This window comes from Pelophylax lessonae (assembly GCF_965119305.1).
Source record: "Pelophylax lessonae genome assembly, chromosome: 1".
Classification (NCBI taxonomy): Eukaryota; Metazoa; Chordata; class Amphibia; order Anura; family Ranidae; genus Pelophylax; species Pelophylax lessonae.
This window is the reverse complement of record NC_138768.1, coordinates 595,796,441-595,821,506: the sequence shown is the minus strand read 5'-3', so window position 1 is coordinate 595,821,506 and position 25,066 is coordinate 595,796,441.

Below are 25,066 nucleotides of genomic sequence, written 5' to 3'. Positions count from 1 at the left end.
TAATATCAGTGTGGCTGTGTAAAGTGCATTCTCATGCTGAATACAGGATTTAGTGTGCCAAATATCCCACAGTTACCAACGTTTTCTGGTTGTTTAATCAGTGTGTTGCCAAAAAAGCCTCTGCTGAATTACTAATCTTGTATAAGAATATACAACAATACTGGGTTTATCAACTTGGCAGTAAATGATAACTGTAATGCAAGAGCAATTATTTGATCTCTCGTAAAAGAACAAAGTAAATTGAAGCAGCCACTCCTTCTTATGTGCAAATAAGTTCAGAAAACAAATTCTCTGTACTACGTTATAGTAAAGTGTATTAGGCAAACAAGGCTACACATGTAAAATATATGTGTACAGTATATACAATTTATATTGTAGCGCTTATCCTCAAAAAGGCCTCTGGAAATACACTCACCGGCCACTTTACTTCAATTGCTTGGTAACACAAATTGCTAATCAGTCAATCACATGGCAGCAGCCCAATGCATGTAGGCATCTAGACGTGGTGAAGACAACTTGTTGAGCATCAGAATGAGCAAGAGAGGGGATTTAGGGGACTTTGAACATGACATGGCTGTTTGGGCCAGACAGGTTGGTCTGAATTTTTAAAAAATGCTGATCTACTGGGGTTTACATAGAATGGTCCGAAAAAGAGAAAATATCCAGTGAGCGGCTGTTGTGTGGATGAAAGTGCCTTTTTGATGTCAGAGGAGAATAGGCAGACTGGTTTGAGATGATAGAAAGGCAACAGATTTCTCTCTGATTTTCAATAGCAGCTTTCTGGACGTAGCAATGAATGACCATTATATCCAGGCATGGACCCATACAGCAGCAGTCCATATAGCAATGTCTGGCAGCTGGATCCCTTCTAGCGCTTGTACAACTATCAGTCCCCAGTAAGGTCTTTACCCACAGTGTACCAGGAGCTGTCTGCCACACAGCCTCCACAGGTAGATCCTTAGTGAGGAAGATAACAATATCCTCCTCCAGACCAGGGATCAAAAATAGTGCCCTCCAGCAAGTTTAATCCTTCAGCAATTTTTCAGCTGCTGAGGTCCCGATGGTGGTATCTTGTTCTCTGGCAACAGCCCTCCAGGAAACTTCAGGTCAGTTTTGTAAAGTCTTGAGTCATCCTCCTCCTAAGTGGAGGCAAAGGGTGCAATGACATGTGAGCTTTGTTAGAGTAGTCCTTTTGATGCAGTATTTTACCTGCTTGCTGGAGGGCCCTAGTCTGAAAATGGCCCTTTTGGACTGAATATTGCTGGTTACAAAATGTTCTGTCTCCATCAAACTTTTAGAAATGTTTAGTTGAACAAAATTAAACTTTGTTCTAAATATGTGACCACAGAGGCAGGCCTGCCATGAGCAGACTATATGTTATATATCCTTTTAAATTCCTGGCCCCCAGACCTTTTCATGTAACTGTTCCTTGGTGCAAACAATCCCTGAATAGGCTTCAAGAGACAGCTGAAAGGTATTTTTGTTCAATTTATGTGGCATAAGGAGGTGATTATCATGCACAATGAGTTGCTTTAAGATCAATTCAATAAACTTATATTTATGAGTTAGCTTTGGTGCTTGGCAACATCCCCCCCAAAAAATATTTAAAAAAAAAAACACTAAAAACACTACAAACAATCAATGTGAAAATAAAATACATTGAACATTTCACAGCAGAGCAACAAATATAATTAAATCATGTCCAAATCTTGTGACATAAAGAAAACACAAATAACTCATGTGCAAATCAAAAGGAACAAAAGTCCAACCTAACATGATCAAGCAGGTGTATAAAGCACTTAAAGCTATACACCATATATCCTCCACCAAAGTGTTCAGTGCAGATTCCACTTCCTTAGGAATTATGTTCACCAGACAATATTGCCATTCACTCTCGCTGTCTGGCTCTACTCGCTTGTACTATTTAAAAACAGCTTGCAATCGCCAAACTCCGTCCATGTGTTACACTCAATCTCCACATGTAAGAAAAGAATCAAAGCAGAGCCACCGACAGTGTAAAAACCTTTGGCTCCCGCTTTATTTTAAAAGTAAAGCACTTACATCAAAGATAAATAAAAAATGCCTCCCGGATCGCAACATTCGCTCTCACTTCCTGGGTCACCATACAGACATCAGATCCAGTTGCCGTGTAGCCGCGGTGCATTTCGTCACTTCTGACTTCGCCTTGACTTGATTTTATTTGATGTAAAGTATCAGCACAGAGATTATTTGTTATTTCAGAAGCGCAGTATACATATAATAATAACAAAACACTATATATTTCTCCATTTGTTTTTTTATTAGGCAAAACTAGCACATTCTATTTGAATACATGTCAGTCTTTATTATTTTGCAAAACCAATAAATGTATTATAAAAACAATGACAAGGGTGATATTTGTACATACATATTGCAATACATTACAACCATATGGATACCCAATATCCCTGGTTAGCACTGTCTTCTAACATGAAGAATTGTAAGTGTAATTGTTAACGCAGTATCAACCGACACATTTCAGAGACAAAAGCTCCTTTTTTACAGGTGCATGAAGAATGGGTACAATATACCTACAATGAAAAATATATTTATTTATTGTAGCACTGTCCCCTTGAGGACTGCTGGATTGTTCACCTTGGGACCCTCCTGGGTTACCGTTAACAACTGTAGCATGCACAATTTAACTCTTTACTCTCTGGCTCAGTCAATGAACAGTCTAAGGGATGTAGTTGTTTTTGTGGTTTTATTTAAATTAGGGATGGGAGAAGGGAAGAGTGGGATACTCCAACTTGAACTATTCACAGTAGATGAGGACTCCTGTCTGAGGATGATGCCAGGCTGCAGATTCACCTTGCCACTTAGATGAATTTAGGTTTAAGTCTCTATGTAGGTGACTTGTTAGGATGAATTATCTTCGGGATACACACCTAGTACCCCCTTTCACTCTACCTGCTGACACCTGTCCTCTAACTATCCCACACCAGGTGGCCCCCTCAGGTCAGGCCCCTAGACACGATCCCCTGTACTCACAATACTGTCTCCAGTGTTTCTACCCCTCCAGTCAGCTCTCATGGACCTCTGGGTTCAGCTCCTTCCTCCTGGTCCTCTGCCTGTGACCACGTGCCACTGCTACAGAGGAGGAGGCAGCCGCCACCCTCCCTCTGGGACTCTGCTCACCAGCCAAAGACCCCGCAGCACATGTACTCCTGGCTTTTATACCACACCTCACAATGCACCGAGACAATCAGTATGTGCCAATCACTGGGGCTGTATCAAAGCCTGTGTATCCATTGGTCAGATTTCCTCCACTGTCCAATATTCCTCCCTATTGGACCAGTGTGAAACACTCCCTAGACCAGATGAATCTCACACTGAGCACTATGAACAGACCTAACTCACAGATACTGCTCTCTGGTAGGCAGAAAGCAATATAGATTTGCCTGCTGCTCTTATGATAGGCAGACAGAGCCAAAAACTTTTCTCTCTCACTAGCACCTACCTAGGAGGGTACTACATAATATTACTGAACACGCATGCCGATGATATGCAAATAGAAGTTGTAATTACTCACATTGCAATTATCACTAAGAAAAAATTGCAACCGTCTCCTTAAAAGCATTGTAATGTTGCTGCCATTCACTAAGCCACATCTAGGACAGGGCCACTGAGCAATCACTGAGGCCACCTCTGCACAGACAAAGAGAAAGAAATGCACCAAAGTTATTGTTGACCCTGGATGTATCCAAATTAGTCCACGTCCACTATGATTTAACCCTATCTCTGTTTATTTGTGTCAGGGTCCGGACTGGTAGCAGGAGCGGTGCAGGGAGTGGATCCGCTGTGTCAGTGAGGGATTGGCGTGGACCGTACCGGAGGATCAGATCTAAGTAGTTACTGGTTTTCACCAGAGCCCGCCGCAAGGCGGGATGGGCTTGCTGCGGCGGTAACTACCAGGTCGTGTCCTCTGGTAGAGGCTCAACCTCACCGACTGCTGATATAGGCGTAGTACAAAAGGGACAGGCAGAGGCGTAGTCAGACGTAGCAAAGGTCAGGGCAGGCAGCACAGGTTCAGAGGCGATAGTCGTTAGCAAAGGGTTCGGCAACAGGCAAAGGATTACACAAATAACGCTTTCACTAAGGCAAAAAGGCAACAAAGATCCGGCAATGGCTGGAAGGGGCAGGTCACTTATATAGGAAACAGGAAACAGGTCACAGGAAACAGGTCACAGGAAACAGGTCACAGGAAACAGGTCACAGGAAACAGGAAACAGGTCACAGGTCACAGGAAACAGGAAACAGGTCACAGGAAACAGGAAGGGAGGTTTGGACCAGGCACCAATTACTGGTGCACAGGCCCCTTAAATTTCAAACGACCTGCGCGCGCGCGCCCTATGGTGCAGGGGCGCGCGCTCCGGGAACCATGTGAGCGGGGAGCGGAGGAGGGAGCCGGAGCGGGCACAGGTGAGTGGATCTGGAACGAACGCTGCAAGCGCTCTGGTCCAGAAGCAGGGACCGGAGCGCTCAGAGTTACAGTACCCCCCCCCCCTTTGGTCTCCCCCTCTTTTTGGTACCCAGAAACCTGAGGATGAGGTTACGGTCCAAGATATTCTCCTCTGGCTCCCAGGATCTCTCTTCAGGACCGCAGCCCTCCCAGTCCACCAAAAAATATCTTCTCCCCCTGACCAATTTAGAGGCCAATATCTCCTGAACGGAGAAGACATCCGAGGTACCGGATACAGGCGTGGGAGGAAGATTCTTGGGGGAAAAGCGATTAAAGACCGCAGGCTTGAGGAGGGAGACATGAAAACAGTTGGGAATTTTAAGGGAGGGAGGGAGATGGAGTTGGCAACACACAGGATTGATCCTTTTCTTGACCTTGTAGGGTCCCAAATAACGAGGACCAAGCTTGTAACTAGGAACCCTGAAGCGGACGTACTTGGAGGAGAGCCAAACTCTGTCCCCAGGAACCAGGACAGGAGGAGACCGACGTTTCTTGTCCGCTTGGATTTTCATGCGGGATGAGGCCTGTAAGAGGGACAGGCGCGTCTCACGCCAGATGGCAGAAAAGTCTTGCACCAGGTCATCCACTGCAGGTACACCGGAGGAGGATAACGGCAGAGGAGGCAGAGGATGACGACCGTAAACCACGAAGAAGGGAGACTTGTTGGTGGCGGAAGAGTCTTTGTGGTTATAGGAGAACTCCGCCCACGGGAGGAGGTCGACCCAATCGTCTTGACGGGAGGAAACGAAGTGGCGAAGGTAGTCGCCCAAGATTTGATTGACCCGCTCTACTTGTCCGTTGGTTTGGGGGTGGTATGAAGAAGAGAAATCCAGCTTGATTTTAAGCCTTCCACAGAGAGCCCTCCAGAACTTGGACACAAACTGGACTCCTCTATCGGAGACAATATGTGAAGGCAGGCCGTGTAACCGGAAGATGTGTCGGAGGAAATGCTTGGCCAACTGAGGTGCGGATGGTAAGGCTGGCAAAGGGATGTAGTGCGCCATCTTCGAGAAGCGATCTACGACGACCCAAATTATCGTTTTCCCGTGAGATGGTGGTAGGTCCGTAACAAAGTCCATCGCGATATTGGACCAAGGGGTCTCTGGTATGGGAAGTGGCTGGAGAAAGCCGGCGGGTCTTTGGCGAGGGGTTTTGTCTCTGGCACATACAGAGCAGGACTGTACAAATTCAGAGATGTCCTTCTCCAAGGATGGCCACCAATATCTCCTGGAGATAATTTGTAGAGTCTTTCGGACGCCAGGATGTCCTGCGAGAAGAGAAGAATGTCCCCACTTAAGAACCTTTAGGCGAAGACGGGGAGAAACATAGGTCTTTCCGGGAGGGAGGTTACGCAAGTCTATAGGTGCCACAGTGACCAGACATTCCGGGGGCACAATGTGCTGTGGCTTGACTTCCTCTCCTGTGACATCAGACGAACGAGAGAGGGCATCGGCCCTGAGGTTCTTGTTCGCTGGACGAAAGTGGATCCGGAAGTTAAATCTGGCAAAAAATAGAGACCAGCGAGCTTGGCGGGGATTTAGTCTCTGAGCAGACTGGAGGTAAGATAAATTTTTATGATCCGTGTAGATGTTCACGGGATGTACCGATCCTTCCAGTAAATGCCGCCACTCTTCCAAGGCCAGCTTGATGGCGAGTAATTCTCTATCCCCAATAGAATAATTTCTTTCAGCGGGAGAGAAAGTCTTAGAGAAAAACCCGCAAGTAACCGACTTGCCTCTCGTAGTCTTTTGCATGAGCAAAGCACCAGCACCAACAGAGGAAGCGTCTACTTCCAGGTAGAACGGCTTAGTAGGATCCGGTCTGGACAGAACTGGGGCGGTGGCAAAGGCAGACTTAAGAGCGCTGAAGGCCTTCTCGGCCTGGGGCGGCCAAGATTTCGGGTTAGCCCCCTTCTTGGTTAGGGCTACAATTGGTGCCACAAGGGTGGAGTAATGCGGTATGAACTGTCTATAATAGTTTGCGAATCCGAGGAATCGCTGGATGGCCTTAAGGCCAGAGGGACGAGGCCAGTCCAGGATGGCAGACAGTTTGGCAGGATCCATTTGTAGTCCCTTGGCAGAAATGATGTAGCCCAGGAAGGGAAGGCTGGTACGGTCGAACAAACACTTTTCAAATTTAGCGTAGAGACGTTTTTTTCTGAGACGGGAGAGTACTAAGCGGACATGAGCACGGTGTTGATCCAAGTTAGTAGAGAAGATGAGGATGTCATCCAAATAGACCACGACACAGGTATAGAGCAGGTCTCGGAAAATGTCGTTAACGAACTCCTGGAAGACCGCTGGAGCGTTACAGAGCCCGAAAGGCATGACTAAGTACTCAAAATGCCCGTCTCGGGTGTTAAAAGCCGTCTTCCACTCGTCACCCTCTCGGATGCGAATAAGGTTATAGGCCCCTCTGAGATCCAACTTGGTGAAGTACTTGGCACCTTGTAACCGGTCAAAGAGTTCCGTAATCAGGGGAAGAGGGTAACGGTTCTTTACAGTAATGCTGTTGAGACCCCGAAAGTCTATGCAAGGCCTAAGGGTACCGTCCTTCTTCGCAACAAAGAAGAATCCTGCTCCGGCAGGAGAAGAGGATTTCCTGATAAACCCTCTCTGCAGGTTCTCCTGGATATACTCTGACATGGCTAGAGTCTCTGGAGGGGAGAGAGGATAGATTCTTCCCCTAGGCGGCGTAGTGCCAGGTTGCAAGTCAATGGGGCAGTCATATGGCCTATGTGGAGGCAACACCTCCGCCTGTTTCTTGCAAAAAACGTCTGGAAAATCCGCATATGGTTCAGGCAGACCGGGAGGAGGAGAAATAACAGGTGCAGACTTGACTCGTACCGACTTGAGACATCTGCCGAAACAAGCCGAACCCCAGCTTCGAACCTCTCCGGAGGTCCAATCCAGAACGGGACAATGGCGCTGGAGCCAGGGCAGACCCAAGAGGAGTTCTGAGGTGCAATGGGGTAACACAAAAAACTCCAATCGCTCCGAATGCAGGACTCCGATGTCCATCTGGAGGGGTTCTGTACGGAACTGCACCATACCGTCGAGTCTCTCTCCATTAACTGTGGAGATGAAGATGGGCTTCAGTAAACGAACCACAGGGATGTGGAACTTGTTCACCAGCGAGGCGTCGATGAAGTTACCGGCTGAACCGGAATCCAGAAAGGCAGAGGCAGCAAAGGAGATCTTGGCGGACACGGAAATCCGCACGGGTACCGTAATGCGTGGAGAGGAGGTATTCACACCTAGCAACGCCTCTCCCACGTTGACTAGAGGCGAGCGTTTCCCTGACGCGGTGGACGGAGAGGACAGTCCTTTAGAAAGTGCTCAGTACTGGCACAGTACAAACAGAGGTTCTCGTCTCTACGGCGGTTCCTTTCTTGCGTGGTCAGGCGAGACCGATCCACCTGCATGGCTTCCTCGGCGGGAGGCCCAGAAGAGGGTTGCGGTGGAGGCTGGAAGATAGGCGCCAGACGAGGAAAGCGTCTGGGACGAGCACTTCCCTTTTCCTGTAGCAGTTCCTCTCGTCGCTCAGCAAAACGCAGGTCAATCCTGGTGGCCAAATGGATGAGGTCACTCAGGTTGGTAGGGACTTCTCGTGCGGCGAGGACGTCCTTTATGGCGCTGGACAAGCCTTTCTTAAAGGTAGCACAGAGCGCCTCGTTATTCCAGGAGAGTTCCGAAGCCAGGGTGCGGAAACGGATAGCATAGTCTCCGACAGAGGAACTCCCCTGGGACAAGTTCAATAACGCAGTCTCTGCTGAGGCAGCCCGGGCTGGCTCCTCAAAAACACTCCGGAATTCCACAAAGAAACTCTGGACACTGGCAGTGGCAGGATCGTTGCGGTCCCAAAGTGGTGTAGCCCAGGCCAGGGCCTTCCCCGAAAGCAGGCTAACGACAAATGCCACCTTGGCTCGCTCCGAGGGGAACTGGTCAGCCGACATCTCCAGGTGAAGGGAGCATTGGGATAAGAATCCGCGGCACAACTTGGGATCACCGTCGTACTTGGCCGGCATGGACAGACGGACTCTAGAAGTGGCGGCGGCCACAGGCTGCGGTGGTGAAGCAGATGCAGGTGGTGGAGGCGGCTGCTGCTGTGCTGGAAGAAGCTGCTGCAGCATGGCGGTCAACTGTGCCAGCTGTTGACCTTGCTGAGCGATCTGCTGCGACTGCTGGGCCACAACTGTAGTAAGGTCCGCGATACTAGGCAGAGGCACATCAGCTGGATCCATGGCCGGATCTTACTGTCAGGGTCCAGACTGGTAGCAGGAGCGGTGCAGGGAGTGGATCCGCTGTGTCAGTGAGGGATTGGCGTGGACCGTACCGGAGGATCGGTTCTAAGTAGTTACTGGTTTTCACCAGAGCCCGCCGCAAGGCGGGATGGGCTTGCTGCGGCGGTAACTACCAGGTCGTGTCCTCTGGTAGCGGCTCAACCTCACCGACTGCTGATATAGGCGTAGTACAAAAGGGACAGGCAGAGACGTAGTCAGACGTAGCAAAGGTCAGGGCAGGCAGCACAGGTTCAGAGGCGATAGTCGTTAGCAAAGGGTTCGGCAACAGGCAAAGGATTACACAAATAACGCTTTCACTAAGGCAAAAAGGCAACAAAGATCCGGCAATGGCTGGAAGGGGCAGGTCACTTATATAGGAAACAGGAAACAGGTCACAGGAAACAGGTCACAGGAAACAGGTCACAGGAAACAGGTCACAGGAAACAGGTCACAGGAAACAGGAAACAGGAAACAGGTCACAGGAAACAGGAAGGGAGGTTTTGACCAGGCACCAGACTTAGTCTGTCCAGCACCCAGGTACAATGAAAGGTGTTCCATTACCCAGGATAAGTGATTGCCTCTTTCTCAGTGGAGCAATTTCCACTTTGCAAAGACAGGCAGGTGAGGGTAGTATCCAAGTTTACTATGAGTCATATGGATTGGTGAATGGCTCAATTCTATGGCTGTCAAAACCTGACTTGCTCTGTTCTCATCCCTGATTGAAGGGACTGAACATCGTGCGTATATCTCAGTCAATTTGGGTAGTATCCTATCAGACTCTACCGTGTTACACCCCAGAGTCCATTATGTTCTGATGGTTTATGAGTCTGGACAACCTCAGATGATTGATGCTGATGGATGCTGGAGAAAGGAAGGTGTTGTGTTACATCAAGGAAACAGGACTGAATCATGAGTCAGCAATGCTTGCACAGGAAGGGGTCATGTCTAATGGATGCTGAGGCATTGTCCAAACCTGTCCTAAACAAAGTTAAAAATACTTCGGCCTTGGGGCGTGACTGGATGTGAGGAAGTGATGGATAGAGCTCTGGATCCCGTTTGGTAGCATCTACAGCTATTCAGCTATTCAGGGACTGAAGTCACCTACATACCAACATACTCTACCTGACTCGGCAAGCTTGTCCCATTGGAGTGCTGTAATCGAGGGCTCCCCCTGCCATTCATCCCGGCAAAGGGTAGATCGGGCAGGAAGCAGCCACCTCCAAAGCTGCGACTATGCCCGGCGGCCACGCGTGCGGTGGTTAGCCTGTCATTGGAAGCCGTGAGAAAGATAACTGGGTGGGCGAAGCCAAGACAACTCATGGAAACAGAGAGAGAGATGGAGAGAGCGATGGAGTTGGATGATAGCCCAGCCTCAGTTCAAGTCTTAGCAGCCTCTCTAGACTTATCAGACCCATCAGGTACTGTACCGGTGGGGGAACAGGCAGCCGCCAGTGCTATCCTAATGGCCATAGAAGCCAGCAAAAGTACTTTGATGGGAAGGATAGACACTCTGGCCCTAGAATATGGCCTAATTAGAAAGGACTTAGACAAGTTCAGGGGTCGGCTGACCACGGTGGAATCCCGTATATCCAGCATCGAGGATACCGCAGCAACCTCCAATAGAACCATTGCAGACTTACAGCATACTGTGAAAATGCTAATGGCTCGCTCAGAGGATACAGAGAACAGGCTGTGTAGGATGTGAGGGTTGTGGGTCTGCCTGAGGGCACAGAGGGCCAGCATTCAGCTAGTTTTACTGAAACTTTCTTTAAGGAGATTCTTGCTTTGACTACAGTGTCAGCGGCATACAGTATTGAACGGGCTCATAGGGTTCCTACGGGCCCAAGAATGCAGGATGCACCCCCCAAGGCCTTTTCTTGTACGCTTCTTGAATTTCAGGGACAGGGATTTAATATTGGCTGAAGCCAGAAAACACTCTCAACTTAGATATCAAAATGCCACGGTCCATTTCATTTTTTTCCTGATTTCTCGCAAGAGATACAGAGACGTAGGAGGTTGTTTGTGGAGGTGAAGAAGCGGTTGAGGGGGAAAGGCATTAAATATGGTATGCTATACCTAAGCAAGCTGCGTGTGGAACATAAGGCATTTGTGAAATTTTTTGAATTGCCAGGTGATGTATCTGATTGGATAGATAACCTGACATAATATGGCGGACACTTTGGGAAGACTTTGAAGGCTGTGTAAACAGACCAACTATGTGAATTACAGTTTTGAGGACAGTTACACAATTTAGTTTAAAATATTTTTGGGTGACTGGTCCATTGTGCCTTATCCCTGCCAGATCGGTGGGTTGTCCTAGGGGTCTTTTTTTTTTTTTTGAAGGCGTCAATGAGGCTATTTCCTGATAGTTCAACCATAAGACCAACTGAGCCTCTACATCCTGCAATCAGTGACTTTAGAGACTCATTTGGGGCCAGAGCTCCTCCGATATGGGGGAGAGAATATAGGATTAGTTTTTTCCCTTTTTTTCTTTGGGTTAGGGCTTAAGTCCCACAGTCAGTTGGTAGTGTGGCTAACTGTGCTGACAGGACAGGAAAGGACTTTAGGGGAGGGGAGGGGGGGTATGGGTTTGGGTTTTTTTTTTTGTTTTGTTTTTTTTTTTGCTTAAGGTGGGATGGTATTTGGCTACATGTTTTTTTTGTTTGTTTGTGACATTAAGTGTTAGGTCAGCAGGTAACGTGGCCATGTATGACTCTGGGCCATTTCACTCTTATTAGACATCTACCCTATTTCAATCTTAATGATACTCAGTATGGCAATGGATATTAAAATTATCTCCTGGAATGTCCGGAGATTGAGTTCTAAATTTAAAAGAGCACTTGTATCTAAATATTTGCATTCTCAGCGCCCCCCACTTGTTGGACAACAAGTGGAAATCCACTTGTTGGGTAATAGAATTTTAGCTATGAGAGGCCCTTGGGTGCATAGAGCTATAAATGCCACGTTCTCTTCGTACGCTCAAGGTGTGTCTATTCTCCTGCATAAATCTTTACCGGGTACAGTGGAGGTGGTGGTCACTGATCCTGGGGGTCGGTATGTAGTAGTTGTGCTTAATGTGTATTCCCACCACTTAGCGGTGGTGGGAGTATACATTCCTCCTCCATTCTCTGGTGAGGTTCTTTATGAACTATTAGAGAAGTTGGCGCCATACTCCCAAACCCAGGTGTTGGTTGTTGGGGATTTTAATAGCATTTTGGATTACTAACTGGATACTTCAAATCTGGGACGGGCAATTAACTATAATCGGAGGCATTGGGCAAAGATGGAGGGTCTTACGGAGCTTTGGTGGTGGAAGCATCCTACTGAAAGATGTTACTCTTATTTGTCCCCTAACATGCTTCCTCCTCCAGAATTGATATGGCCTTTGCCAGAGCCTCCCTCCTGCCCCTGGTCTCGGAAGCCGCATATTTTCCTGGGGGGTCTCCGATCATACCCCTCTGCAAATTATTTTGCAATTCAGGCTTGGTGGGGGGGGGGGGGACCCTGGCAGCTGGCCCCAAGTTGGATTGGAGAGCCAGCAGTGGTGGAAATTTTGAAGTCCCATATGGATTTTTTTTGGCAGCTAAATGAAGGCTCTGCCACTCCACAATTAGAGTTGGATGCCTTTAAGGCTACCACCAGAGGGATGTACATATCTGGCATTAAGGCCCTTCAGAAAGAATGCAGGGGAGAGGTGGCCTTATTGGAGGATAAAGAAAGGGAGTGTGCTCGTGTCTATGCTACAATGCCCACATCAGACACAGCGGCGGCACTACAGTTAGCTAGGAGGGAACTACAGCTTTATTATCAAAATCTCACATCTGCTTCCTTGCAAAAAAAGGCATGTAATGTTTTTAAAAAAGGGGGAAAAGAATGGTAGTCTACTGGCTCTACTCACAGCGACTGGTAGTCCTCAGACTGTGGTGCATGTATAACTTCCCCTACTGTGGAGGTACTGACAAGTAGAGAGGATATACTGCAGACCTTCAGGTCCTTCTATAGTACACTTTATATGTCTATACCATCTTACGACAATGAGGAGTTGCTGGGTATCCTCCGTGCATTACATTTGCCTACGCTGCCGGAGGATGCTGGGGAATTTCTTGAGGCAGATCTTTGGGAAGAGGAGATAGCTATGGCGCTTAGATTATTCCCTGTTGAAAAGGCACCAGGATTGGATCGAGTGGTATAGACGTTATGCTGCACTCCTGGTCCCTAGGTTGCTTGTTCTCTATGCAGATTGTTTCCTAAAAGGTACTCTTCCCCTCTCCATGTACGAAGCGCATATTGTAGTATTAGCTTAACCAGGCAAGAACCCCTCATTGGGCACCTCTTATAGGCCTAGCTCACTACTCAATGTGGACGCCAAGATTCTTGCCAAATTCTTAGCTACCAGACTGATGAAGGTCCTTCACCATCTTATCTCCACAGACCAGACAGGATTTATGCCTAAAAAAACTACAGACATAAACCTGAGAAGGGTATTTACGCACACCCAGTTGGGACCTGAGATCTCCAGTGGTAAAGTATTGGTATTTTTGGATATTGAAAAGGCCTTTGACTCCATAGACTGGCGATATATGGGAGCTATACTTCAGAAGTTTGGGTTTGGGCCAAAATTTAGGAAATGGATTGATATTTTGTATAAACATCCTTCGGCTGCAATAAAATTAAATGGCATGCTGTGGGAACGTTTTGCTGGGGGAAGGGAAACCCGTCTTTTTGCTTTGATGAGAGAACCTTTGGGCAATGGCTTTATGGAACTCTACGGAGATACAGGGGATACAAGTGGGTAAACTGTCTGAGACAATTGCACTCTATGCAGATGATATGGTTCTTTTTTTTTTTTACCTGATTCAGGTCCTTCCTTATCGCTAGTGCTGGATATTCTGAATTATTTTTTAAAATACTCAGGATTAAAGGTCAGCTGGAGCAAATCTCAAATTCTCCCTTTGAAAAACCATCCACAGTGTGTAGAGTGCTGGATACTTGCCCACTTGAGCAAGTGGATCAGGTAAAATATCTTGGTCTATATATTTCTAATTCAGTTTCAGACTTTTTAACTCTAAATGTTATTCCACTGCAGCAACGGCTTAGGCATCAGATACAATCTTGGCAAAAGTTACCTTTGACACCTATAGGTAGGAATAATCTACTTAAAATTACATTTTTGCCACTTTTTTCTTATGTATTTAGAAACTCTCCTGTGTGGGAGGAGAGGGGGGGGCAATTTTGCCCCATACACCATTATGGATGAAGCCTCGTTTGTCACACTTTCTTGCTCACCCGGATCCAGGTGTTTGGACGCAATACAATATCAAGACGTTGGGCGATATCGTGGGGGAGGGGGAGCTTCTCCAATTGGAGGTTCTAAAGGACAGGTTCAATCTCCCCAATTCCCATCTGTTCCACTATTTCCTGCTCAGACATGCCTTCCATGCCCAATTCGATACAGCTGGCCTCCATGTCCGGCTGGGAAAGATGGAATCCCTGCTTAGAAAGGATCCCTTGGTAAAAACATTGTCCACTATCTATAAACATTTATTTATGGAGGGGTCGGAACACGTGGGAGGCTGTGCTCCCACAACTGGATGGGGATGATTGGGACAATCTTTGGGACATAAATTTGTCCAGACTCGAATCTTCCAGAGATCATCTCATCCATTACAATTCCTACACAGTATTTACACCCCAGCTAAATTGGTGAAGCTGTATCCTGGACAGTCCCCTGATTGCTGGTGGTGCACCTCTGCCTATGCAGACTTTGATTCATGGAATGTCTGTAAAGCCCGCACAGCTGCTTGTGCCAATTTTGGATCTGAAGGAATTTAAACCAGAGATCTACACCTGATTGGATCTATCCCCACATGGAGAACTGCTTTATCTGACCTGCTGGTGAAACAGGGGTCAGATAGTAAGGGGATGCCTGAAATCTGACTTGTATCTAAGGCAGACTTCTGGGAAAATTGGTGAGGCAATCACACAAGCAGGAAGTGATGTTTCTGGGGGTCGTTCTGTACACATTCTGCAGGTAGCCATATTGCATTCCATTTCAGAAAATTACAGCGGCTGCAGATTGAAAAGGAAAGGACGTGGAGGACCTTATCTGCCCAGGAAGGTGATTTTGGTTTATGGGGAACACAGCCCAGCAGTAACCATTCTTTTGATCTGGAAGGTCACAAAGCGTTATCGGTCTCTCTGCCGTAAGGTAATTGAGACCCATCACTTCTGGTGAGTTTACACCTTATCCTTTCTTGAAGTCACTTCTCACGATTGATCCTTGGACCATTGGAGGATCCTACACTGAGCACTTGCACTTTTCCTTTCACTCAAGTGGACTATTCGTCACTAAGTCACTTTTGAATTGTTTATGGACTTTATTTGGCACATATATGCACTTATATGACACTTTTGTCATTTATTTATATATTTAACACTGTGTATTATATAATTTATGGTTTTAGTTTTTTAATTACCTTTAATCACCGATTTTACATTTTTACATGATCCTGTTCCTACCAGCAAGTGCTATTTAATCCCATTCCCCTTGGGGTTTTTTATTAATTTCCTTTATATTTTACAGCAGCTGCTAATTTTATCCTATTAATCTATACCATTATATAATTATTTATTGGTGAATCTATCTGCTTAATTAGGTTTTCCTAGGCGCGAAGAATATATTCTTTTGAATATATATATTTTAATTAGTGATCCTGTTTGCCTGTTGATCACTAATGCGAGAGAGGAGTTAACTATTTTTATTTTTTTTTCTCTTTATTTATTTTTTTTGCTAAGTTGCTGCTGCAACAGCTGCAGTGTGTTTTTTTTCAAGGCACTTTACAATAATAATATTTTTTTCAGGACAGTTAACGCTCGTACACACTTGACGAAAATTGGACGAAATATCCTCCGATTTTTCTCTCTCATGTTCAGCGGTCATAACCATTTTTAGTTGACAGGATTGGCGTTAACTGCTCCAAGTGGTAGACTTGAGGACTCGACCCGGTTGGGCACTGGACTTCTGCAGGCCTGGAGGCCACTCTGATAAAACTCAATACACAGGCAGCATAGGTTCGTTCAGAATGACCTGATATCTATTTATTTCGTACAAACTTATATACTAAAGTATTGTCATAGGAAAACATTGAAAGACAAAACACGCCCAGTGTCCCTCAGACTACGTATTTAGATTATACATGCCATGTCATAGAACTTTTGTCGGTTAACAGAAAAACTAGACATTTAAGTCTCACTTAGATCTAAACTTGTCTGGAACATTCAAAAATAATATTTCTGTCAAAACCACAAAGTCTATAACCCATAACAATGTATTTATAAAGGACTGCGTGGGCAAAGATCTAATGCACAATACATAAATTAAGAATACACTAATCTTATAGAATGATTTTTACACAAAATGGTTGAGCTATGGCTCAAGGTCCATATTCCTTTCAATCCCCTCTTTAAACATGAATATTATTACCTATAAAACAGTATCATTATCTTCATTCCATCTATTGCATCTGGTTTGCAAGCATTGCATGTACATATAGGGAGTGGGAGTGGCACACTTGGCAAGACATATCATAGCGAGCTTAAAAAATGTAGAAGAAAAATAAAAACTAACACCAATACGATGGTGGTGGCAATCCCCTTAAGTCATCCAAATATACCTGACCCAGAAAAGAATTCATCCCAAGGGTTGGTAAGGCCTGGATTCTCTTTAAGCTCCTCAGACAAACTTTCAAGCTTCTGAATGGCTAATGTAACCTTTCCATTTGGGCCAGTGTTACTAGGAATATACAGTGGGTACGGAAAGTATTCAGACCCCCTTAAATTTTTCACTCTTTGTTATATTGCAGCCATTTGCTAAAATCATTTAGGTTCATTCTTCTTCCTCATGAATGTACACATAGCACCCCATACTGACAGAAAAACACAGAACTGTTGACATTGTTGCAGATTTATTAAAAAAGAAAAACTGAAATATCACATGGTCCTAAGTATTCAGACCCTTTGCTCAGTATTTAGTAGAAGCCCCCTTTTGATCTAATACAGCCAGGAGTCTTTTTGGGAAAGATGCAACAAGTCTTTCACACCTGGATTTGGGGATCCTCTGCCGTTCCTCCTTGCAGATCCTCTCCAGTTCTGTCAGGTTGGATGGTAAACGTTGGTGGACAGCCATTTTTAGGTCACTCCAGAGATGCTCAATTGGGTTTAAGTCAGGGCTCTGGCTGGGCCATTCAAGAACAGTCACGGAGTTGTTGTGAAGCCACTCCTTCGTTATTTTAGCTGTGTGCTTAGGGTCATTGTCTTGTTGGAAGGTAAACCTTCGGCCCATTCTGAGGTCCAGAGCACTCTGGAGAAGGTTTTTGTCCAGGATATCCCTGTACTTGGCCGCATTTATCTTTCCCTCGATTGCAACCAGTCGTCCTGTCCCTGCAGCTGAAAAACACCCCCACAGCATGATGCTGCCACCACCATGCTTCACTGTTGGGACTGTATTGGACAGGTGATGAGCAGTGCCTGGTTTTCTCCACACATACCGCTTAGAATTAAGGCCATAAAGTTCTATTTTGGTCTCATCAGACCAGAAAATCTTATTTCTCACCATCTTGGAGTCCTTCAGGTGTTTTTTAGCAAACTCCATGCGGCTTTCATGTGTCTTAAACTGAGGAGAGGCTTCCGTCGGGCCACTCTGCCATAAAGCCCCGACTGGTGGAGGGCTGCAGTGATGGTCGACTTTCTACAACTTTCTCCCATCTCCTGACTGCATCTCTGGAGCTCAGCCACAGTGATCTTTGGGTTCTTCTTTACCTCTCTCACCAAGGCTCTTCTCCCCCGATAGCTCAGTTTGGCCGGACGGCCAACTCTAGGAAGGGTTCTGGTCGTCCCAAACGTCTTCCATTTGAGGATTATGGAGGCCACTGTGCTCTTAGGAACCTTAAGTGCAGCAGAAATCTTTTTGTAACCTTAGCCAGATCTGTGCCTTGCCACAATTCTGTCTCTGAGCTCTTCAGGCAGTTCCTTTGACCTCATGATTCTCATTTGCTCTGACATGCATTGTGATCTGGAAGGTCTTATATAGACAGGTGTGTGGCTTTCCTAATCAAGTCCAATCAGTATAATCAAACATAGCTGGACTCAAATGAAGGTTTAGAACCATCTCAAGGATGATCAGAAGAAATGGAAAGCACCTGCGTTAAATATATGAGTGTCACAGCAAAGGGTCTGAATACTTAGGACCATGTGATATTTCAGTTTTTCTTTTTTAATAAATCTGCAACAATGTCAACAATTCTGTGTTTTTCTGTCAGTATGGGGTGCTATGTGTACATTCATGAGGAAGAAGAATGAACTTAAATGATTTTAGCAAATGGCTGCAATATAACAAAGAGTGAAAAATTTAAGGGGGTCTGAATACTTTCCGTACCCACTGTATGTACAGCATGTACCTATTTTCTGACAGAGACCCCCTTTCTCTGCAAGCATCATATCTAACGCTTCTTGATTCTGAAAAGTAATTTGTGAGGTGGCTTCTAATTGTTCTGCTATTCCCTGGAGAGCGTCTGGCGTGTAATTAACAATCCTCTGCTGATTATAATAAATGTAATTCATCCGATCTAGATTCTTATTCATGGAAACCATGTGAATAATGGACTCAAACCCAGCTGCTACTTGGTCTCAGGCGTTAAACTCATTGGAGACCCCTCTTGGGACACCAATGGCATCTATATATACATGTGGGCCAAAACTTCCTATGGGAGCTTCCCTTTTCTGTCTCCCTGTATTCTTAACATTCCCTTTGAGTTGGAGTGTGTTCCTGTCATATGTCTCCTAAAGACTGTGCTTGATTCTCTATAACAGTAGACCTGTAAGTGGAACAATAACCCTTTGTAAAGTTTTCTAAGAACCTACCCCCACCACTGTGTCTGGAATAACATGTGTAGTCACCTGGGTAAATGGCGATAGATTCAATGGACCTAGATTTTTAGTTATGATGGGATATTCCTTTATCCAGGTTTCACAGTTTGAATGGTTAGTAGAGGTATTAGTATAGAGGCTAAGAAAACAAGTCTCTATATTTTCAGGGATGTTAAGGGGTACCGTACCCAGGTGTGACCTAGCTCCCCCACATACATAGCAATCTGTTATGTGAGCTAGCACTTTACCTCATCCATTCCAACCTTAAGTTTGCATCAGAGAATCCTGTCTCAATAGCCATAGTATCCTCAAAGGTGGGATCTGCTATAGTTATCATTTCTCCCACAGTCTGCACAAGGGGCCTTAAAGGATTTGTTGTCTCTTGGACTTGTGATTGCCACTCAGAAGAGCCATACATGTCTTTTAGCTAAAAAGGCTTTCTGAAGCTAGTGTACCCTGATCTCCACCAGATACCCAAAACGTAAGTTCCACTATCTTTTGGACTAGGGTTTTCTATAGTCAGTCCAAATTGTTTGGGAACATGGTGTTTTACAATTGTCATTCTGCTTATAAGCATTTTTTTTCTTGCTAGTGGTAGGTTTATACTCCCAATCATCTCCCCTGTTCCAACCCACTGATCCCCAATAGTCACAATTGTCTCCCCAATATTTGTCTGTGACACATATAAATACAGTTCCTGGGCCTAATGTTCTATCATTAGACCATATGGTATAATCACTACTAGGGCATAAGGCACTATAAAAGTAGCTACATTTGTGTTAGAGGAATTATACCAAAGTTGTGTCATGCCATTTGTTTGTGTGATGGCTATCTGGGAGGGTGAACTATGGGACAGGGCTCTTTTATTCCTTCTCTGAGGTTTCTCTGATACTATGTCTGGGTTGGTGGCATTAGGGGTTCTACAAATTCCTTCAAGGGGCCCCAGATCCGCTGGGTGATATATACAGTTAGTTATGATCCAGGTTGGGATGAACACTGAAAAATACTAATGCCCCCAACAAAATCCACAGATTGACAAAGTTCCTTGTTATGAGTACAGTCATTTTGCAAATTTTCAGAGACTATAACACCTGCTTCATTCGCTCTTCGAGGATTTTCAACACCTGTTTCACCCCCTTTATCTGTGTCTTTATCTGTGTCTTGCTTTGCACAATCCACCTTGACCTTTTTTACTCGACTGGCATGGATCTAGGCCACTGCGACTACCTTTGTCTTGGGTCGAAAAGGAAATCCAGCCTTGGTCCTGTGATGTGGCTTGATCACTACTTCATCTCCTACCTTCAAGGGATAGGTTGGTACCTGTAAAGAGAAAGGAAAGGTGCGAGCAACATTTCTTTCCACTTGATTCAAAGTTTTAATTCATTTCCTGACATACTCTTCTCTAATCTGATCAAGATCTCCTAAATCTAGAACAAGTGGTGTTCTTCCCATCAGCTTTTCTCAACTTGTCTTTAATTATCCTATTCATCCTTTCCACTATACCTGAACTCTGTGGATGATAGGGAATGTGGAACTTCCAATCTATTTTCAGGATTTTAACTAGTTCCTGGCATATTTTTGATATGAAAGCTGGACCATTATTAGAACTAATTCAAAGCAGGCACCCCTATCCAGGAATAATCTCCTGATTGAGAATGCGCGCCACCATGCGGGCATCTCCCTTTTGTGGTCCTAAAAGTCTCCACCCATCTGCTGAACATGTCCACTATGACTGAAAAGAACTCTTGCCTTTTCCCTGATTTGGGCCTATGAGTGAAATATATTTGTAGATGTGTGGATGGGGTTAATGGGTATTGGAGATGCTCATGTTTGGCCTTATGTGGAATGTCTGTATTGTTCCTAATACAGGTGATGCATCCATCAACATATGCTTTCACTAATTTAGGTGGGCCTGCAATGTAAAAAAAAAAAAACTCTCAGTAACACTTCATGTGTTCTTTCCCACCCCCTGTGTCCTATTCCATGACACTAGGCAATAAACAGTGGGGCGCTAGCTGCAGGCCTTTTAGAAAAAGGCCATTTTTAACTTTTTCTAAATCATCACCCATTTCATTTTTTAAAACCTGCTCTGTAGCATGCGTTTGTAGCTTTAACAATGTGTGATCATTTTGGCCTGGAGCAGCAGCCATCTACAAAGACATCCTCTGCTCCCTCTATGGCTGTGGAGGACATATCTGCTCCTGGAGATGTGTCCTGATGTATTATGTCTATAGTCTAAAGTATGTTTCTTATGCCCCATACACACGTGCAGATTATCTGCAGACTTTTGTCTGCAGACTTACCAAAACCATGTAATATGATGTCAAACCTAAACACTTTCAATTTGTATGCAATCCGGCAGGCCCTTGCACTACATAGAAAAGGTAAGTCTGCAGACAAAAGTCTGCAGATAATCTGCACGTGTGTACGGGGCATTAAGCTCTTACGGAGAGCACTTAGATTCTTTTATTGTTTTACATTGACTTTGCTATATGTGACCACTGGAGCCACCGGGGTCGCATTGCATTTGTCATCCCTCATCCTCTGTCAGTGGGATTCAGTGTGTTTTGACCTGCCTGTTAGTTCAGGTGTCAACAGTTTGAGGTAAGCGAGCAATCTCTGTGCTGGTGGTGGGCTGCTCTCACGCATGGGATCAGTGTTTCTGATTTTCTCACATAAGAAATTTACTTTCTTCTAAGGACATTCTCTGCTTGGACTCTGGACTGTCCATTGGCATTTATTGGTTTATTTTCTCTGCACTGTTTACATTTTGTTATATACAGCTTATTGCAATTCCCCAAACCCATTATTTAAGGGATTTTTCTTTCATGTCACTGTCAAAGTCCTATGAAAAGAACCCTCTCTCTGCTGTGCATTTTTTTTTTTTTTTTTTTTTTTTAGAATAGGTTTCCCATGGTAGTGCCTGACTTTCCACAATTTTTTTTTACACTAGCATGCCTATTAGCTCTACAAATAGCAAGGACTGACTATAAAGATTTGCCACTCCAAAGGTATCGGTCCTTTCTTTTTGTTTAACCACCACTTTACCAGCTCTTTCCCATGGTAAGAAAACACATTTATAATATATATGCATGAAATAATATTATTATGTAGATCCTTTTTTTTGTCATCTACATTATCTTCCCCCCTCCCCCTCCCAGGACTCACTGGAGAGGCTGAACCAGCTGCCAGTCAAGGGTTCTGGGTGGATCCCGGGGCGTGGCTTATTGCGTCACTTCCGGTAGTGGTGGTTCAGACCGGTGGAATGCGGAAGCGACACAGCCTGGCGGACCCTGCACGCTGAAAGTGAACTCCTATACTGTGAGTGGATGTAATATCTATTTCATCTTATATACTACATACTACGCAATGGAGGATATTCTCTATTACAGTATGTGATGGGAATCGAGCTACCTATTACAAGTGTGCGGTAAGCATATACATCTAATGGGGATCCACGGGTGTATACCTTCCCATATAACAGCATATAACTGAGCACTTGATGCACTGCCACAAACAAAGCACTAAAGCACTTTGTATAATCTAAGTGGTGACACTGTATGGTTTTATTAAATACACTATATGTTACCAATGCACCATATGCACTTTTATGAATCTATGGTTGGAATATTTATCGTTTTAAAAATGTATTATTTTAAACGCACAGCACACAAATTTATTTTTACATTTTAAAAAACGCACAGTACACAATTTATTTCACAAGTTTTGTGGTAGCGCCTGACACCAACAACTTTGCACTTTATCACTCTGGTTGGATCCCGACCATATGGTCAGGATCTTTTCAGAGCCTAAGCCGGCTCTGTGATGTCAGCCAGCAGCAGGCTCCAGCCCCCTGTAGGCTGAAAAAGAGTCACAGGCGTGCATAACTAACTGCACTCCTGTGATCCATGGGAAAAGTATAGTCAAAATTGCATTGGCTATGCTTCTCCTTTAAAAATCTTAAAAATGTGCTTCCTCTGAAACTCATTGCTAACCCAAACATATTGGACTAGGTGGGACTTTATATGAGACCCAAGCTGGTGTTGCCTGGCGTCTCCATCCCTATAACAAAACACAAAATGAGGTTGAAGGATTGTAAGAGGTGCATGAAAGTCAGCCAGCCCCCAGTCTGATGTACTCACCCTCCAGTCTGTCACCAACCAAATAAAACCTGTCTCTTGGTACAAAGAACAGGGATTTAGTTGACACACATTTGCAAACGCATGTGAAAGCTGCAGAGCCACTTCACGGCACCCTGTTATATCTGCAGTCCTACACTCTTAATTTAGTGTCCTCACACTGGAGGCACATGGCCGCTAATGGGTGGATGGGGGAACAGGTGAGAGGGAGACAGCCCAACCTCCCCCAACCCATCCCCATCCACAACTGGCTGTTGTCTCAAAGACTCAAATAATTAGGTTTATAACCATGGTGCAAACTGGAAAAGACCAGTTGAAAAGCATTACACCTCCATCCCCTTGGTGGATGCAGCATATAGATAGGAAGAGATTTTACAGTGGGTACGGAAAGTATTCAGACCCCCTTACATTTTTCACTCTTTGTTATATTGCAGCCATTTGCCAAAATCATTTAAGTTCATTCTTCTTCCTCATGAATGTACACATAGCACCCCATACTGACAGAAAAAAACAGAATTGTTGACATTGTTGCAGATTTATTAAAAAAGAAAAACTGAAATATCACATGGTCCTAAGTATTCAGACCCTTTGCTCAGTATTTAGTAGAAGCCCCCTTTTGATCTAATACAGCCAGGAGTCTTTTTGGGAAAGATGCAACAAGTCTTTCACACCTGGATTTGGGGAACCTCTGCCATTCCTCCTTGCAGATCCTCTCCAGTTCTGTCAGGTTGGATGGTAAACGTTGGTGGACAGCCATTTTTAGGTCTCTCCAGAGATGCTCAATTGGGTTTTATGCCCCGTACACACGTGCAGATTATCTGAAGACTTTTGTCTGCAGACTTACCAAAACCATATAATATGAGGTCAAACCTAAACACTTTCAATTTGTATGCAATCCGGCAGGCCCTTGCACTACATAGAAAAGGTAAATCTGAAGACAAAAGTCTTCAGATAATCTGCACGTGTGTACGGGGCATAAGTCAGGGCTCTGGCTGGGCCATTCAAGAACAGTCACGGAGTTGTTGTGAAGCCACTCCTTCGTTATTTTAGCTGTGTGCTTAGGGTCATTGTCTTGTTGGAAGGTAAACCTTCGGTCCAGTCTGAGGTCCAGAGAACTCTGGAGAAGGTTTTTGTCCAGGATATCCCTGTACTTGGCCGCATTCATCTTTCCCTCGATTGCAACCAGTCGTCCTGTCCCTGCAGCTGAAAAACACCCCCACAGCATGATGCTGCCACCACCATGCTTCACTGTTGGGACTGTATTGGACAGGTGATGAGCAGTGCCTGGTTTTCTCCACACATACCGCTTAGAATTAAGGCCAAAAAGTTCTATTTTGGTCTCATCAGACCAGAGAATCTTATTTCTCACCATCTTGGAGTCCTTCAGGTGTTTTTTAGCAAACTCCATGCGGGCTTTCATGTGTCTTACACTGAGGAGAGGCTTCCGTCGGGCCACTCTGCCATAAAGCCCCGACTGGTGGAGGGCTGCAGTGATGGTTGACTTTCTACAACTTTCTCCCATCTCCTGACTGCATCTCTGGAGCTCAGCCACAGTGATCTTTGGGTTCTTCTTTACCTCTCTCACCAAGGCTCTTCTCCCCCGATAGCTCAGTTTGGCCGGACGGCCAGCTCTAGGAAGGGTTCTGGTCGTCCCAAACGTCTTCCATTTGAGGATTATGGAGGCCACTGTGCTCTTAGGAACCTTAAGTGCAGCAAAAATCTTTTTGTAACCTTGGCCAGATCTGTGCCTTGCCACAATTCTGTCTCTGAGCTCTTCAGGCAGTTCCTTTGACCTCATGATTCTCATTTGCTCTGACATGCATTGTGATCTGGAAGGTCTTATATAGACAGGTGTGTGGCTTTCCTAATCAAGTCCAATCAGTATAATCAAACACAGCTGGACTCAAATGAAGGTGTAGAACCATCTCAAGGATGATCAGAAGAAATGGAAAGCACCTGAGTTAAATATATGAGTGTCACAGCAAAGGGTCTGAATACTTAGGACCATGTGATATTTCAGTTTTTCTTTTTTAATAAATCTGCAAGAATGTCAACAATTTTGTGTTTTTCTGTCCGTATGGGGAGCTATGTGTACATTCATGAGGAAGAAGAATGAACTTAAATGATTTTAGCAAATGGCTGCAATATAACAAAGAGTGAAAAATTTAAGGGGGTCTGAATACTTTCCGTACCCACTGTATGTATGGGACATGGCCTGTA